This window comes from Macrobrachium nipponense, chromosome 4, assembly GCF_015104395.2.
Source record: "Macrobrachium nipponense isolate FS-2020 chromosome 4, ASM1510439v2, whole genome shotgun sequence".
In the NCBI taxonomy this organism is placed as follows: Eukaryota; Metazoa; Arthropoda; class Malacostraca; order Decapoda; family Palaemonidae; genus Macrobrachium; species Macrobrachium nipponense.
Window position 1 is genome coordinate 138,908,676 of NC_061100.1, and position 19,156 is coordinate 138,927,831.

The 19,156-nt window shown below is 37.5% G+C and overlaps 1 protein-coding gene across 2 annotated transcripts in view; it reads left to right on the forward strand.

The window, feature by feature from the left end:
• Positions 1 to 19,156, forward strand: part of LOC135211225 (CCR4-NOT transcription complex subunit 6-like) — a 322,253-nt gene that overhangs the window by 164,549 nt on the left and 138,548 nt on the right. The window lies entirely within an intron of this gene.

A 19,156-nucleotide genomic window follows, 5' to 3' on the forward strand; every position in this document is an offset into this window, starting at 1 on the left:
TGTCATCTATGGTGCCTCAATATACTGTGACTGGAAATAAGCAGAGCCATTTACATTATAGTCGCCTTTTACTATTTCATGTGATATCCTGCATAGATATTTGTGGTAGTTGTTGGATTAGGCAGTATAAAAGAAGAGCCATAGTTTTAGCGTGGTGGCGTCATTCGTGGATTACAAACTTCTTCAGTAGAAGAATCTTGTTGGCAGAGGCTTTTAAAAAGCCTTTTCAGTTTCCAGGAGAGGCCTTTTGCAGTCGCCGCTCAACAGCTGTTAGTAGTGGAGCCGATAGGTCACTGAAGGGCAGTGGCTTCAATTCTAATGCCCAGAATGTCGAGGTTTTCATTTATTATCGAGTAAAAGATTGTGGTTGGATGAATCAGATCCATGTGCCATAAATGACACTTGATGGGACACGTGAAAATGTAGTCTTTCTCTCTCTCTCTCTCTCTCTCTCTCTCTCTCTCTCTCTCTCTCTCTCTCTCTCTCATATCTTATCGGGCTCCATACACTGGACGATTGTATGTACAGTTGTTTGAACGATTGTCATTTCGACACACACACACACACACACCACACACACACACACACACACACACACACACACAGTATGAACGTTCTCCGCACCGATTCGAGCCTGATCAAAGTTTTTTTCTCGGGAAGACATGTCATCTTCTCTAGAGGAGACGTGCGCGATATAGCGTTATATCGGCAGAGAAACACACACGTTGTACGAACGACCTGTGTACGACAGACATAAGTCTCAAGCCAGCAATCTAGTCGTGATAGATTCTCTCGAGATCCTTCAGACCACTAAACTCTACCTACTTTTTTTATTTAGACAAGCCCATACACAATGTTTTTGCGAACGATACAAACAATGTATGATGAGGCTTTTAAGTCCAATGAACGAGATGTATGAAGGAATTGTACTTCGCGTTTCTTCATTTTATTGTCTTTTCTCTAACTCGAACAGCCAGGTTCGAGAGCGAGAACCTGCGGTTCCTTAGTTTTGAATTGGAAGTTCTTTTGGTTCTCAAGTTCAGGGTGTCGAAGTCTTTGTGGTTACCAAATTTACGATGGAAAGTCGTTATGGAATAGGATGATGCCTTGTGGGGCTACTTGGTTTGGATGTGAATGTGTTCGGTTCTTTACTTTTGAATGAGTTATTGTGGAATACCTTTTGTCGGGAAGTTCTGAAATTTTGGTCCTCGTTTTGGATACGAAGTCCTTGTCACTGCCGAGTTTTAAATGTGAAGTTCCCATGGTTACTGTGTTTTGGATAAGGTCATTTTGTTTCCTTCTTTTGGATGTGAAGTCTTTGTTTCCTCTATTTTTTCAGGAAGCAGTAAATATTCTTTTATTTCGGACCCAAAGTCTTTATGGTAAACTGGTTCTGGCTGTGAAGTTTTAATGGTTCCCGCATTTCAGATGTAAAGCCCCTCTATTTCTCTTGTGAAGTGCATAAGGTTGTCTATTTTGCGTGTGAAATCTCTATGGTTCCCTCGTCTACTGTGTGAATTTTTGGAGGCTCATTCGTCTTCTGTACAAAGACCGTGTGGTTCCTACACCTAGAACGTGGAGGCAGGGTTTTCCCATCCTCAAAGGGAAACTTTCTTTGGCTCTAGACTTTCTTGTGGCCTGTGTTAACTCTGCTGTTCAGAGTGTTTCCATCCCTGGATGGAGTTGGAAACTAGTAGTGTCAGTGTCTCTTACCAGAAGCACGTTCTTGTTCTTTGTGGGGCAAGTTTTTGTAATCTTGCATGGTTGCTGCTACTTCTACGGCTACCGTTGCTCTTGCTCTTTACGACTGTCTTTTACAGAATGTTAGATATTGCTGGGAGTCTCTCTCTCTCTCTCTCTCTCTCTCTCTCTCTCTCTCTCTCTCTCTCTCTCTCTCTCTCTCTGTGTTCCTGAAAAATGTAATTTGGAGCGTTCTTCATTATATAAAATCACAACGTAACATATATGCGTGGATATGTATAAGCATATATATATGTGTGAGAGAGAGAGAGAGAGAGAGAGAGAGAGAGAGAGAGAGAGAGAGAGCGGTTGGGATGGGCGGTGGTAAATTAAATTCCTTTTTAATTCAGGCTACGTTCCTTGCGTGCAGCATTTAGCGGATAAAAAGAATAATAGTTTTATATCTTTCTTTAGGGGTCCGGAGGTTGGTCGAGATATCTCTCTCTCTCTCTCTCTCTCTCTCTCTCTTTAAAGATTTGATTCTTCCAGGCCATTCTTTCATTCAATCGTTCATTCATATCTTGTCGTGGTGTCGTTGTAATGTTCATTGAATGGCGTCGCGTATTCAGTCTTCACAAAATTGAAAGGGTTGCCGAACTCTGCGGCGTTGAAGTTGTGTAATGGCGTCTCCTTCAAAAACGGCGGTCATGTGTTGTACGTGATTGGTCAGACGGACGACGGAACAGTTTTTGCGTCCTGCCAACAGCCTTCGATAGTGAATTTAGTTGAGGTTTTCTACTTTTTTTTCTTTTTAAATAGTGGATAAGTTTTACAAAACCAACCAGATTTTTTCCTTAGTTAATTTGTTATATCTTTTGCGGGGTGTTCGGTCTATTTTAAATTTTAATTGAATTATTTATCTGGGGATAAATAATTGTATAAATTATTTCTTTGGATAAATAATTGGATATATATAATCTGTCATTATATATCCAGTGACAACCATAGGAGCCAAGTTACCTGACACATTCTCACAAACGTGTAAACGGATGGTGCTAATATACACTAACGGGCATATATGTACGATTGATGACTGCAAAAGTCATGTCAAAAGTCATGTCATGGTCCTTTCTCTATTAAGAAAGCAGGGAAAGAAGGCAAACTCCTCCGTCTCTGACTTTCCCCCTGTACTTTCCCTCTGGACCTTACCTCCTCACACGGCCGTGTAAACTCTCACGTAACTCAAGGAAATTGCCCAACAATAGAAAACGCCAAATTATTTGATGCCAATCGGTATTTCAAGTTAAAACCTTTGATCTTTGGTTTTTTTTCTTTTTTCTTATACCCAGGGGTCAACTTTCTATTTACTCCACAGTTAGAATTTGACATTAAATTACATTTAACATGCTTTAACTGAAAGCAACTTTCTCTGGAAGATTCATGATTCCAGTCGTTTTGTAGGTCATTGACAGAGTTACTCTTAATCCCAGTAGTAGTTTAGAGTTCATGGATAATGGTGTGATCTTAATATACACAAAGAAGGCAACGCTGTCTAGTTTCTCCTCGGTCAGAATTTATGGAAAGGGAGCGAATCGAATCTTGATCTGATGTTTATAGGTTGTACTAAGTTTGACTTACTTTGGTTCGTAGCTCACGATGACGCTGGGAATGTTTGAAGCCATTTTCACTCATGAGTGATTCGTACAATAATCTGGTGAATAGCAACCACACGTAGGCCAATTTCCCAAATACAATTAACCCATCAACATTGAAAAGGTGCGGCGAATTGCGAATGGACGGCCAGTACGAAATGTTGTCGCCAAACTCCCCAAGAAAAATGAGAAGACAGTAATAGTGTCTTTAGCGGAATCTAATTTTTTTTAAATACCCAGAAAAGTGTCCGAATCCCGCCTTTGCGGTATGGAATAGGCCTATAATTATCGGATTGACAGGTAGTAGTAGTTCTCGAACCTACTTTTCATCAGAAGAAGGCCTAATAACATTAGACAGATATTGATGACTTAGACATGACGTTAAGAGCACAGAAGTTAAACCAAACCAGAACCAACAACCTTTACAAACACACTCAAGTTTTTTTTTTTTCTCTCTCTCATTCGTGTAGTATACTAAGAATAAATAATGCCATATTTACTTACGGAATTTTTTTTCTTGTGTGTAACAACCGCTGCTTTTTATATAGTTGACAGTTTCGCTGTGTATTTTGCTATATTTTCACTAACATTTCAGTATTTGGTGGTAGATTTCTCTTATCACCTGGTATTTATTTACTTATGTAATAGTTTTTTATCACTGATATGAATGTGAGCACTTACAATCTAGTTACTTTCTCTTTTTATGTGAAAAGATTACTAATATTTCTCTCTCTCTCTCTCTCTCTCTCTCTCTCTCTCTCTCTCTCTCCTCTCTCTCTCTGATAGATGGGTTCGTCTCATATTAAAAGCATTTTGTAATGTGCTTCATGAATTCTGGAACTTAACTTCCATATTTTAGTATGATAATTTTTTGCTGGTATGCCGTCGTCGAAGGGGTCGTGATATTTTGAATGCATTGCAGACGCAATTACTCATCAACGTAGAATACATTTCAACAATGATTTCATGTCGTTTACTTCGAAGCAATTATTGGATAGTTCATCCGGATGTTAAGTTCTGTTTCATTTTGTGGGTCGACCAATCCTGTGCTTTCGTTTTCTTTATCTTCAATTCTCTTTGATGGGATCCTTTGAAACTGGACACAAATCCCCAAAGGATAGAGAGTCAGTTCTCTGTGTATGATTCCCAGTCGTTTTTTGATACCCAAGACCTTAAGTTCAGTGACGACAGCCAAGGCCTTAGGATTCTTTAACTGTAATTGAGGAGAAACTTGTATGATTGTTTCTATCCTTCCGGTTGCCTGGGATGTCACCATATGCAGTGTAAACCTTTTCTGTGGCTTTGGCCATAATGTGAATTGAATTTATTGCCAAAATTGGCTTTTGAATTGAAAACTTGTATTTTAGAATTAGTTTGTTGTATTGTTTAGATGCACTTTCTTTGCCAACTACAATTCTATGATAGTTATCAACAATATTGATGTTAAATTTAGAAGTATATCCTCTTTAATGTTGATCTCATGGAAACTGCATTAGATATATTTCATGCCCGGCATTGTATAAAATCTTATTTTTCAAATAACCCAGCACGATTCTCGTATGCTCATCAGATTTGTGACCTAACCATGCAAACGTCTGCAATATTCTTGTGGTGGCCAGTATTCTATTACCAACTTGGCCCATTGTTTGCAAAGGCTCTCTAACTTTAAAATTATATCCAGCCATTGTACTGTTTACTACTGCTAACCATGATTATATCCATGGGAACTCCCCAAGTTATGGCGTCAGAGATAGATGGATTTAATGAATTCACTTTGACAAGTTTTCAGTAATTGCGGAAAGTGTTCAGTTGAATTTGCAGCTTGTGTAAGAGTGAAACATTGTTCTGATAATCCGTTTTAGTGTGTAATTTATATATATTCTATTTTGACTTTACGTAAACTTCATTCGTCCCAATACATCGACAGAAATTGAAAGACTGTATAGAATTTAGTTGAATATTATAGCTTTGGTCACAAGTCTGTAGAGAATGTTCAGTTAACTCAGAGAGAGAGAGAGAGAGAGAGAGAGAGAGAGAGAGCTTTTGAAAACTCTAGTCATTCAAATAAAATTCACGGTCACTTTTCAGAACTTTATAGATGGCTGGAAATAATTCGAAGGTTGCAAGACCCATTACGAAAGAGATCACTTATGTCAGTGCTGCATTTTTTCGTGATTTTTTTTTTTTATTAATTATACATATTTATGATTTAATTTTAAATGTTTGATTTGAAATATGTTTACTTAAAGGAATGCATTTTCGCGTTATTTGTTCTTTCGTTTTTATGTGCAGTCTTCTGTTAAAAACGAATGGAGTAGGAGATTTTGAGATATATTTCGTGTTGAGTGTTGTCCGGTATTAATGTTGGCAGTGGTCTGTCAGGTTTACTGCGACCTTTTGAAAGCAGTGGCAGATTTAGAGCAAAGGTACTTCCAGAGAGAGAGAGAGAGAGAGAGAGAGAGAGAGAGAGAGAGAGAGAGAGAGAGAGAGAGAATGATGTGGGGCGGACTACCCACTGATGGACAAGCAGGTGTTTATTTCTTGTATGTATTGTCCTCCTTTAGTCACGTGCTTCCTTCTTGATTAAAGTTTATCGGACCAAGTTCCTTACACTGAACTGGTTTCGTATGAATTTTTTTTTTTTATTATATCTATTTATTGTGTGGGGCTGGAGGTTCAAATCATACACATGCGGGTGTAATAAGTAAAAAGTCAGGGTGATGTATATGTGAAAATACACGAAATCTTCAAAAGGAGCTTTCTGCTCTTGAGAGATGGCAGAAGAGGACCGTCGTGCAAATGGTTGAAAGTCCCTTTTTGAACCTTTTATGTATGTAATTTGATAATTACAGTTGCTCATATACATTACTGTGGCTTTTTACTTATTTCTGGTCACAGTATAGTGATGCACCGTAAACTTACGTCTGTTGTGTATTAGTTTCCTTCTAACCTTTAGACAAGATGAGCGCCAGTTTCGTTTTAAATTAATTTGAACTTGTTACGTTGTCGAATGCCGGCTCAAACCATTTAATATCATACTTTTTTTAAGTGGGCCGTCGTGGTATTTGTGAAGTTTCTTGGTTGAAATATTTACAGGTGGCGGAGAGCATTAACGACTGTTAGGAATTGATTTAATACTAATATTTGCAATGTCTAATCATTGCAATTTAAAAGTTCTTACTTTAAAATCACACGGATTTTAACTGAACAGGAAGAGTCTCATTCTTCCGACGTTGTGTGATGTCTTGCTCAAGACTCAAACTCTATTTTTAAAGACTTCAAGGTCTTATTTCAGTAGATCATTGTTCTCCATTGTGGGGTTATTGCTTCTTGAAAGGTCTCGACGGCAGGTGGTTGTGGATCATTCCAAGACCTTTAGATCCTGGTTCATGCTTCTACAAGGCCCTTCGCGGGTCAGTACTCGGTGACTTCGAGGTGCAGGCTCTCAGAGAGAGAGAGAGACCACAGTCGGCACATGTCTAACGGGCGTCTGTAGCTAGAGGGTGGAGCTGGCCTTGTGCCAGCACGGGTTCTTGCCCCTTGAGCAGCCTCTTTTGCCCTAGTTGCTTACCTCGGATTCTAAATTCAGGCCAGCTCTTTCCTTATGCTCCCTCCCGGGCTGCTGGATATTCAAGTCTCTTGTATCATCACAAGCGCCACGATCGATTATATATTATATATATATATATCATATATATATATATAGATATATATATATAAGTATATATCTTATAATTGATATATTATATATATATATGTGTGTGTGTGGTGTGTGTGTGGGTGTGTTGTGTGTGTGTGTGGTGTGTGGTGTGTGTGTGTGTGTGTTGTGTGTTGGTGTGTGTGTGTGTGTGTGTGTGTGAGTAAATTTTGTCAGTAAAGATTTCAAATGTTTGTTGCCTTTTACAGAGCGAATGTTAAAGAATTAATTTCGATGTACTGGATCATTGACATACCAGTCTCACATTCTTAATTCGTCGGTAGATGCTACGTTTTTCCTTTCTCTTTTTAAAATCTGTTTTCCGTATACAGAAACTGAATACCCTTAGACTCTCTGAGTAGTTTCATCAGAGGTAAAGTTTCATCATATTGCTGTGATTTGAATGATTTGAATCGTGGCCTTTCGAATTGTTCTATATATTTGCTTCATGCAGACTCTTGCAATGTTTTTGGAATTTAAAAAGTGTGAGTCGCGAGCGCATGTTCCGCTGAGTTGTTAGAATACACTTTAAATCCAGCCGTAAATGACTAACTAAAACTGATTTATTTTTTATAGTAAAGGATAAGGGAACCCCAACACACATACACACACACACAACAACACATACCACACACATATATATATATATATATATATATATATATATATATATATATATATATATATATGTGTGTGTGTGGTGTGTTTGTGTATATGATATGTCCATAATGTATGAATGTGTGTACATATATAGCTAATGAAAGTAGCCCATAAAAAGCAAAATTGTAGAAAGTATATTATATATACTATATTTGTGTATAGTATATATATATATATATCATATATATATATATATATATATATATATATATATATATATATGGATGATATAATGTATAACTTATTTTGCATCGGACAAGGTCACTGCGACCTTGGTCACTGCTGACCTACATACAATACGTAACATTTTTTTCAGCCGGGAACAGAAGCAAAAAAGGCTGAGATTTTTAATGACTTTTCTTGACCTATTGAATATTTGTTTTGTGTGTGTGCAAGTTCATGCTTTTCTTTGGTGAAAATGTCACCCTTTCTCTCTTGCTCTTTGTATGTAATGATCTGGAGGCGATGTATTGCGCTGTTAGACATTTTGGTTTTTCTGCTGTTATCTTTTGTTAGATATAAATTAGGATATACATTTATAATATATATATATATATATTATTATATATTATATATATATATATGTATATTATATATATATATATATATAGATATATATTTAGATATATGTAATATATATATATTAATATATATATATATATATATATATATATATATATATATATATATATATATATATATATATATATATATATATATATATATATAACATATATAGATATATATATATATATATATATATGTGTGTGTGTGTGTGTGTGTGTGTGTGTGTGTGTGTGTGAAAATATTTTGAACTCACTTTTAATCCGGAGATACAAGGAAAAGACTCCCATTTACTAAGTACGCATTACCGTTCTCCAAGTCTCTATAAAAAAAATCAATATACAATATCTATGTATCTAGAGATAAAAGGCCTGTAGAACAAAATGTTATTGGTGCACGGTTATTAACTAAAATATGTGACCTTGTTATTTTTCCTAGCGTACAATACGCATACAACGTAGCGAGGTCAGCTTTTTTGATACGCATATGAATATGAAAAACCTTTAGGAAATACGTCCCATTGAGCATGTTTTCCAACAGTTCCCTTCACGGTGTCTTTCAAGTCCACTTCCGGACTCGAAAAGCAGGGACGTTGTTGTAATTTATCCGTACAAAGAGCAAAAAAAAAAAAATTTCTTTCTTATCAGCCTTTGTTGCCATGATAATCGAGTGTCCCCCATTACCCAACCCACTCAAGGTTGGAGAACAGCGAGTGTCCTTTGGTTTTGAATTAAAACCGGAGTTAAAAAGGCAAATTGCCCCCAATTTTTTTATTTTAGATGTTTGCAAGGTTACCTTCCGAAGGTGGAGTCCGTGAGGTGTTTTTGTGTGCGGTGCGGAATAGTTTCCTCATTGGTTAAGGCTTTTGCAAAAGTCACAGCTTTACGAGCTCTCTTTATTTCGCTCGGATTCGCTGTCTCAAGGACAGTGTTTGGAATAGTAGAGTCATAATATACTAATAATAATAATTTTAGTTCCCAGCGTTGGTCATTTTATTTTCTGAGATTTCATCTCTATTGTTTTTATTATCGTCTCTTTGATCATTCAAGAAAATTCTTCCCAAAGTTTAGATCGGATAAAGCTTTAAGTATTTCTGTGGTTGTGACGTCAGTGTACCTCATGTGGTGCACTGTAGGCATTACTTAAGCTTGTATGCAACCCCTTTCATTCCTCTTACTGTACCCCGTTCATAATTTTTTTTTAATAGTGCAACTGCAAGGTTCTTCTGTTGCACCTTTTACTGTCAATTTCCGTTTCGGCGCTTATAGGTCCCAGCGCTTTTTGTGCCTTTGGCCTCAATTTTATATTCTATTTTATCAACGTCTCTCTGATTATTCTACTGAAATTCCTTCCAAAGTTTAGATCTCTTACAGTTTGTGTGTCTTTGGGATTCTAGGGAGGAGGAGTGTTCGATTTCAAATCGGGAAAGTTGGGGTCTCTCCTCCTGGAAACGACGGATGGAATCGTTGCAAAAGAAGTGACTGCCGCCCACTAGAAAGTTGGTACGCACCAACGCTGGCGATTCCTGGCGCATTGAAGTCTCTCAAATTTCAGAGTTTAGTGGCTAAGAGGAAACTCTCTCTCTCTCTCTCTCTCTCTCTCTCTCTCTCTCTCTCTCTCTCTCTCTCTCTCTCTCTCTCTCTCTCTCTCTGGAGGAGATGAAGGAAAGCTTGAGCATTGAGGGAACAAGGATAGTGTGTTCACCTTGAAGTAGAGTAGGTCACTTTATTAAGGTCGAAGTATTTTTAGTATTGTAAGGTAAGGAAGTCAAGTTGCATCATTATTTATTATTTTTTTTTACTAGGAAACACTCGCGTAGAGCAAACACCACAGGAAAGCAAAGCTACGTAGGAGAAGGATATGGACCATTGGGAATAGATTAATATTGATAATCAAAATGAGGACAAAAAACAAAACTGTATTAAAAGAAAAAACTTGAAGCTCTACGTTTGACCCCTCGGAGTGGTTTTTAGGGTGTTCAAGAAAACATGCGCTTTCGAACCTGTCAAACTTAATGTTGATGTTAATGGTCTGAGTGGTTTGTTGATGTAAAAATGTTGATGTTAATGGTCTGAGTGTGAAAACAATGTTTTCATCGATCGTAATTTCCCTCTTACGAGTATTTAATATGCATATATACATATATAGTATTATTATGTGTGTTTTTTTCTGTTATGTAATAGTTTTTATGTATTGGTAGTATCTTCAGAATCAATCTCTCTCTCTCTCTCTCTCTCTCTCTCTCTCTCTCTCTCTCTCTCTCTCTCTTTACAAGCGCTTTTGTTTTGTGTACAGCACTTACGTTCATTTTATTACTTTCCAGAGGCGTTCAGTGAACAGGTAGCTGAAGCGCCTCAGCGGCGTGGTTGGTATGGTATTAGCGTCCCACCTCGGTGGTCGCGGGTTCGATTCTCGGCCATTCCATTGAGGAGTGAGAGATGTGTATTTCTGGTGATAGAAGTTCACTCTCGACGTGGTTCGGAAGTCACGTAAAGCCGTTGGTCCCGTTGCTGAATAATCACTGGTTCCATGCAACGTAAAAGCACCATACAAGCAAAAACGTAGCTTATAGTTTGCCGCCATTTCATCAGTTTATAATGCCTGTAACTGATAAATGGTGTCATTCTTCTTTTGATTTGCTGGTTCGTTGATTTAGATTTACTTCTCATTTTTGTATTTTTCCCGTGGTCTTAACTGAAAATGTTGTCACACACCAATAAGATATATATTATAATATATATATATATATATATATATATATATATATATATATATAATATATAGATATATCTATATTCTTATATATATATAATATAAAAAAAAGTTTTAAAAAATTTTCACTTGCTCTTGACTTTTGTTACAATGCTCGTTGAATATCGAATTTAATATGCCTTGAGAATAACTAACACCCAAAAGGAATGGTTGTTGAATATGCTCAGATCTTGACGCGTACATAAACTTACACTCACGCACTGCCTTTCTTAAGGGCATATTTGTAGTACGTCCTCGCCTTTTCTTTCTTAGTCATTTTATATCTCGACGTTGCTAGGAAAGCTGAGTGGCCACATTGCCTGATACTGCGATGCTTGTCTGTCAACCTTTTGTTGTAGGAGTGAGTCACTTCGCTCCAGCTTTCTCTTTTCTCCGGACGGGGGTTTGGGGATTGGGGAGGGCACTGGGGGTGGTTTGGTTTTGTTGGGGAATAAGGTCTTGGCTCGGTAAAAGATAGCGGGGAATCGGGGCTCGGTCTGGGGGTGGAGTTTGGGTTGGCGGCGGTACGGAGAACAGAGTTCATGTGACTTTGAGGAGTTTTGCGGTGGATGTCTTTGAGTGTGAAAATGGCTTCTTTGTTTTGCTTGTATATCTGTTCATCCCTTATTTGTATTGTTATTCTTTTGCAGTTGCATTAAGACCCTTACAAAATTACCAAGTGATATGACTCACTTTTGGAAATCGCGGAGTAGCTTAGACCTTGCGTTGTAATTGTATACTTGCAGTCGGTGCCAGCTTTGCGTATTAAGGTTCCATTGTACGTTTATCGTTGCTGTATGTACATTACATATAAATACATCATTACGCGTGTGTCATTATTGGTATTTGTTGTGAACATATACCAGTCATATGTGAATATACAATCCAGTCATCATTGGCTATGAAATTTATAAGATATAAGGTATTGAACTATTTTCACACCCCAGTTACTGAAAGGCGTAACAAGATGGCAGTTTGAATGTAGGTTAGGGAAAATGGTCAACCAAGACATCTCCTTATGATGATGTAAATGATAATGGCAGTTGGAAAGGAAGCGAAGTTGAAGCATTTTTGTAGAATGGGGATTACTTAGAACCCAACTGAAGAACAAAATTATCATCTCTGTTGATATGAAAAGACTTGCAGCCAGGATACCAGATAGCTTTAGGTATTTAGATGCAAATTGAATTCTGGAGTCGGGGTACGGTACGAAATTGGCCGGTGAATTAAAATCAGCGTTTGTTTTAGTATAACCCCGCCCATACTGGACATGCTATTCATAGTCTTATTTGGGGAGAGCTACGAGTTGAACCAAGTGTTGCATTATCTTACTTTAAAGACAAAAGAAAAGGAACATTAATTAAAAGCTCATATACTCTAGATCTCGACACAGTTACAAAGATTTTATGACCACGTTAAAGTCAGACTTCAGTCAATTTTAATAAGTTTGGATTCGTATCACGCTTGCCTTGGACATAAATAAGTAGGTCTGAAATGACATTACAAGTATCCACCTGCCTCTTAACGCCTCATGGCTGTCTGGCCGGCTTCAAGATTAAATTATCAAGTACTCTACAGAACACCAGGAAGAACGAGCATTAATGTGCAGTTATTCCAGGGAGCACCGAGAGACACCGTTCGGAACAGGGCCAGTATGGGAGGGTTCGCTGTGGCTGGCTGGCCTTTGTACTCTACCGTATTTTACGAATTCTCTCCCTTCGCATCATAAAGGAACAGTTCAAGTTCTCCTCGGGTATTTAAGAACTCTCATATGAAAAGTGGGACTTTAACATTTTACTCAGTAGTTCTAGTTAAACCTGACCAGCTGGCTTTCTTCCTTGCCAGGTGTTGACTAGTTATGGGCTTCTGAAATACTCGAATAAGCACCTGGGGGCTCCCGCTCTTTCTTTCAATCACGGAGAAAATGCGCGTGACCTGGTGACCTCTGGATCGTCTTCACCGCAATCCGTTGGCTGGATAACTGTCCTGGGCCCCTCTTTCCTCCCTCCCTCCTTCCTCCCTCCCCCTCCCTCCCTCCTGTCTCCCTCCTGTCTCATACATTCTCTTCCTACCTGCTCCTCTCTCTCTCTCTCTCTCTCTCTCTCTCTCATATATATATATTATAAAAAATTTATAATATATATATATATATTATATATATATATATATATATTTATATGAGAGAATGGGAAATGGAGGTGGGTGGCGCACTGTGGGCGGGTTTGATACACTGATGGTGTGCGTAGGCGTATGAAATGGCTAATGCTTTAAAGGTTTTCAGCACAATGGGTTCATCCTGGATTCAGTACTTTTAAGTTTGAGGGTGCCGGGATTTAAAAAAGAAATCAGTTGTTTTATTGTATAAATTATGAATAAGTAAGACATTCACTTTCAAAAGTTTGTCATTACATGATTTGTATTGTGTATCGCGGATACTATTTCACGGTAATCGACACACGGCTACTTTGTTATTTAATTTATTATATTTTTAAAGAATAAATTTTGTTAAGACATTCACAGTTTCGGGAAAACAAATTGTTAAAAAATATCCACAATTATATATTAAAAATATATATCTATGTAAAAATATATAACATTTTACAGAAATATATTTTTAATATATAATTGTGGATATTTATTAAATTTTGTGTTACCTTGAAACTATACTGTTCCATCATTTACGAGTAAAGTGTAGTTTTGGCTTAAGATTGCATTTGAGTACCTGCCAGAAAATGGGAAAACAATCTATACTGTTTTTTTTTCCATCTGTCCATCCGCCTGTGGTGTTTGCGCATGGTAACACTGCTTCCTAGGCTTTAAATAATATCCTATTTCGAATATTAACTGGGTAATTTGCATAAAGTAAATTATTAAAACACTTTTCAGTTGTAAATGTACACCCAGATATCCTTTTATTTACCTAAAACTTACACATGGCGTAACTATTTAAGGCCCGGGACGCAGTGTTACCATGCCAAAACACCACAGGCGGATGTACAGATGAAAAAAAAAACAGAGTATAGTATATATTCATGAGGTTTGGTGATAACAAAGTAGGAAAAAAGGTTGCTTGTGAATTTTTTCCAAGATTAGGATTTTTTTTTTTCTTGTGAAATAGTAAGATAACTCAGAGTATTCTGGATAGATTCCTCATGGTGTATATTGCGTAACAGTTCTTTTTATTATTAAACGACGATGTTCTGTTATTTGCGGAAATCCTTTTCAGCCAAAGTCCTCACTTTTCCGGGTTCTTTGTGCTGTCATGAAGTGTCTGTCTATAAAAAAAAAAAAGTTTTAATTTATATTTGTTTTGAATTTGTGGCTTTGGATGACATAGTAAGTTTTTAAAGTACGCGAATGGAATACATTTTTTTTTTTTTAATTTTTGTGGTAATTGATATGGGGAATAGTTTTGAAATAGATTTTTAACATGAGAAACGTCTAATAACCACATCTTAGATTTTTTCCCGTCACTTCTTTCACACGCAGTTTCAGCGGAAGCAAAGGTGAGAGAGAGAGAGAGAGAGAGAGAGAGAGAGAGAGAGAGAGAGAGAGAGAGAGAGCAAAGTTCTGAGTAGAAAGTTGAGATTTTGTGTGCTTGCTGGTGCTATCGTTCCCTTTGCCACTTCAAGCAGATCATTACTTGCAGAGTTGAGATCTATATTTTTCGACGAGTTTCCCGCCAACTTCGCATTTTGGCGTCCTTGCTTTGCTTGTGCTTCTTATACCCTTGTGCCTGAGAAGGCAAGCAACTACTTCTATTTTATTTTTTTTTATGCCGATTGCGTACGTCTGTAATTCGGACTAGATGTGGTGATAGACATTGACAGTAATTGGTGATGCTGACGTAGCATTGCCCCCTTCTTGATGGTATTCTCTCTCTCTCTCTCTCTCTCTCTCTCTCTCTCTCTCTCTCTCTCTCCCCCCTTAGAGTATGGTTGAGGTTGTTTTCCTGCCTGTTGTGTCATGGGAATTACTAATTTCCACATCTCGGTGTAAATGTTTCGTTTCCTTCCTTTTGCTCGTTTTTCAATGTTAATCTTAAGGTAGACTGGACTTCTGCCCTATACATACCGACAACCCTTTGTACAACGAAAACTCGTCACTTTTTGCTTCATTACCTTCAGTTTGGTTTCTTGAAGGCTCGTGTGTTCATTTCTGATCCAGTTCGCCGGCTGAACTGCCAACGAGCCGCTTGTGTTTCAAGTTTCTTGTGGACTTCGTATTGATTGCAAAGGTCTTCTGTGTGTGATGAAGTGTTCGCTTACGATGCTGTTATTCCCTGGCAAGAAAGCGGGTTTGGTTTAGCAGACGTGGCAAGAGGAAGCGAAAGAGAAAGAGAATTGAGTCAGAACTTCTGAGGAAAGAAAGAGAGAGAGAGAGAAGGCAAGGGCTGAGGAGGGAGGGGTCCAGTTGGTCATACCGCCTCAACCCACACACCTCCTGACCTACATTCGGGAAGACGACGTGTGCCCGAGTCTGTGTACGCACTCGGGCGGTACAAAAGGCAGGGATGACTGGAGTTCAAATTACATGAAATGGAGTTTTAAATAGATAAATCGGATAATGATTGATATATTGCTGTCTCCCTAGTGATTCTTTGCATTGATTGAGTTGGGATGCAAGTTTAATTGTTGATGGGCAGCATTTGATTATGACGGTCATTTCAGAGATATTTCAGTATCCGTCAATATCATCGTGAGAGCACGGATTTATAGTTCGACGGATGTAGTGTATTGATGTCTTTTCATAGAGAGAGAGAGAGAGAGAGAGAGAGAGAGAGAGAGAGAGAGAGAGAGAGAGAGAGGATGGGGGACCGTTATCAAGAGAACGAATGGCATTACATCCTGTTCCGCAGCCGCCATATCGCCTCACCTGACCATACAGGTGAGCATCCCTTCCTGGAAGCTCCTCTTCTCCGGCAGGTGGACCTACGCTCAAGATAACCCACTTCGATAACATTTCCCTTCCACCACCAACCCTTCTTCCTTTGCTTTTTGTCTACCACTTCTCTTAGAACATGGATGTGTTCTACTGTTAATTTAAAAAAAAAAAAAAAAAAAAAAAATCCTCCATTGTGTGACTCCCCTCGATTTGCAGCCAACAATGACACATCTTGAACGAAACTCACCATATAAATATGAGTTTTTAACGTGATCTGCTTCATAATTTATCTTTCTCTATTGCATATTAGATTCCCCCCCCCCCCCCCCCCCCCCCCCCCCTCCAAGAGACATCTGCTTGGCTGCGCTTGCAAGACTCCAGAGTTACTGCTCAGTCCTCCGGTTAAGCTGCTTCCCACTAAATCTTCGTAATTGACTTGAAATTATTCACATTATGTATTATGAATGTGTGCGCGTGTGGTTTTCATGATGTGGAACCTGTAATATGAGGATACAAAAAGTTGCTGCAGGCTCAGTCGATGAGAAGAGAGGTAAAGTAAAGGGAGCAGAGAAGTAGATCAGGATAGTGGGGGTTTTGACTCTAAAGGATTGAAATGGGAGTCGAAGTAAAGGAGATTGAAGCAGTGAAGAAACAACCCGAAACAACCCGGTGATCGTAGTACCTTTAGATTTTGAGTTTTAAGTTGAAAGTCTGGTTCATTTACGCCTCGGTCTGATTTGACTGGCTCAGATCCAACACATGTATCTCAGGCATTCCATTATCAAATGGGAATTACATTGATTAAAGTTCCTTCCCATAATCGTTAGCCGAAGATTAAGCGCTCAGCTGGTAACACTCGCTGTGTTCTCTAGTGTTTGGCATTAGGGCGTTAGCGTTCATTAAGCCCCGCGGCCTAAATTGTCTCGGTGTTGTGTTTACGAATTGGAGCTCATTTTAGTTATCCCGAAGTCCCTGTTTTACATCTGTCGCTATAACAGTAATGGCTTGGGCCCTTTGAGAATTCGTAATCCTTTACTTTTTTTTTTATATATAGACAGACAGTCCTGGGAGGGGGAGGGGGTGGATGTCTTGTATCACATGCGTCTAATTACAACTCGTAAGTGTCACGTGCGTATATGGACAGGTGCTGCTTATAATTGGTATAATTACGTATCTGATATTGAACGCGGACTGGCTACGTTTTGGGTTTGATGCCAAGTTCTATAGTATTACTCCCATGTCTGGAATGATGTTCATAATGGTACTCAAAGGTATATTTGAAAGCTGGGAGGTTAGAAAGCAAACGAAAGTTGTGTGAATGGTTGTTTTGGTATTGTGCAGTTTTTTCAACGTTCACTGGTCCTTTTGTTGAATGGCGATATATATATAAGGAGAACTAATGATTTTGCTCGATGTTGTTACTGAAGAAATATTGCTTACATACTATTATATATATATATATATATATATATATATATATATATATATATATATATATAACTGAATCACGAAAGTTAGGAACGTGATAAATCCATAAGTAAAGATATATGCCACGAAGGAAAAATAAACGAAGGAGGATCTCCGAGACCTTTCGACGTTAAACGTCTTTTACTGAACAGAAACTCCTTTCGTGGCATATATCTATTTATATTATTATTATTGTAAATTATATTATATTATAATATATTACTTATAATCTATTTTTTATAATATAAATATAATATTATATATATATTATATTATATATATATATATTTATAAGTAATAATGGAAGGTAATGTAATGCCACGGAGGAAAATGAAAGACGAGAACTATCGATAACTTTCGGTTTTAACGACCCTTTACTGATCAGAACAAAGAGAAACAAGTTAGAGGGAGGTAAGGATATACTAACGGACAATACAGGGTTAACAAAAGGTCCAGTTCACTTTAAAGAAACAAAAATTTAAAAAAAAAACTCCCGTGGGCCATATTAGAGATTTAGAAGCAGCCACCACACGTGGTCACAGGTAATTTAGTCAGACAACAATACATCTTTAAAAACAAGAAGGCATAAAGACCGGACAGTACAAATTCAGTAAATTCCCGAAGGATAGATTAAGGATTTAGGAGGGGTGCGGTCGAAGGCAATTGAATTCGAAAAAAAAAAATACATTTTGTATTGGTAACATGAAATTTACAAAAATGTTCAAACAATGATTGAGAAACGAACATAACACACACACACACACACACACACACACATATATATATATATCATATATATATATATCATATATATGAGAGAGAGAGAGAATAATTAAACATGTGGGACTAAATCATTAGTAATTAATTAATTTATTTTAAGGGCCTTCATAAACATTTTACAAATATATGGGTCTAAATGGTGCAATCTTAGACTAAGATTTAAGTTTTTTTTATTAGTGATTTGTATAATTGCTGATTCCAGTAAATTTCTTGAAAAACAATCAGCAATTGTACAAATCACTAATAAAAAAAACTTAAAATAAACGATTGTAGGTCTTGTTGATCCTGGCCGGTATCTGCTTTGTCAATTAAGCCATCTTTACTGTCCATTCCTTAGTTGATGACTATTTGTGTGTGTGTGTATATATATATATGTGTATGGATATATATATATATATATATATATATATATATATATATCTATATTACATATATATATATATATAGTGTGTGTATGTATAACTGAATCACGAAAGTTTGGAACGTGATAAATCCATGAATAAAGGTATAAGCCACGAAGGAAAGAAAAACAACGGTGTTGCTGCAAGATCTTTCGACTCAACGTCCTTTTCTTAGCAGATATAAATTATATATATGAAGCCCTCAATTCCTCAAATGTTTGATTATGTAAGCTCTTCAGCATCAGTTTTTTGTTTTTCTCCTAACTTCGGTAAGATGTTACGTTTGTTATGAAGGTCAGTGTTATCTCTTTGACACCATTTAACAGTAACAGTTGCGTGAGAATATTTCCGATTTTTATCAGATTATGACTAAAACCTCCTTTCGTCATTCCTCCTCCTTTGGAATATTGTTCCTTTTTCTTTTGTGACAGTGTGGGCTACTTACCTGACTCGCTGTCACTTGCGAAATACAAAACGAGTTAGTTACGGTAGCTTCATTCCAGCTACCACTGGGTTGTGGAAGATGCTGCGACGAGGAGTCAATATTTCAAGATGTCGGTTGGTATGAGATTTGTCGCAGTACTCTTCAGAACTACATTCTCATTTATTTTAGTTCATGT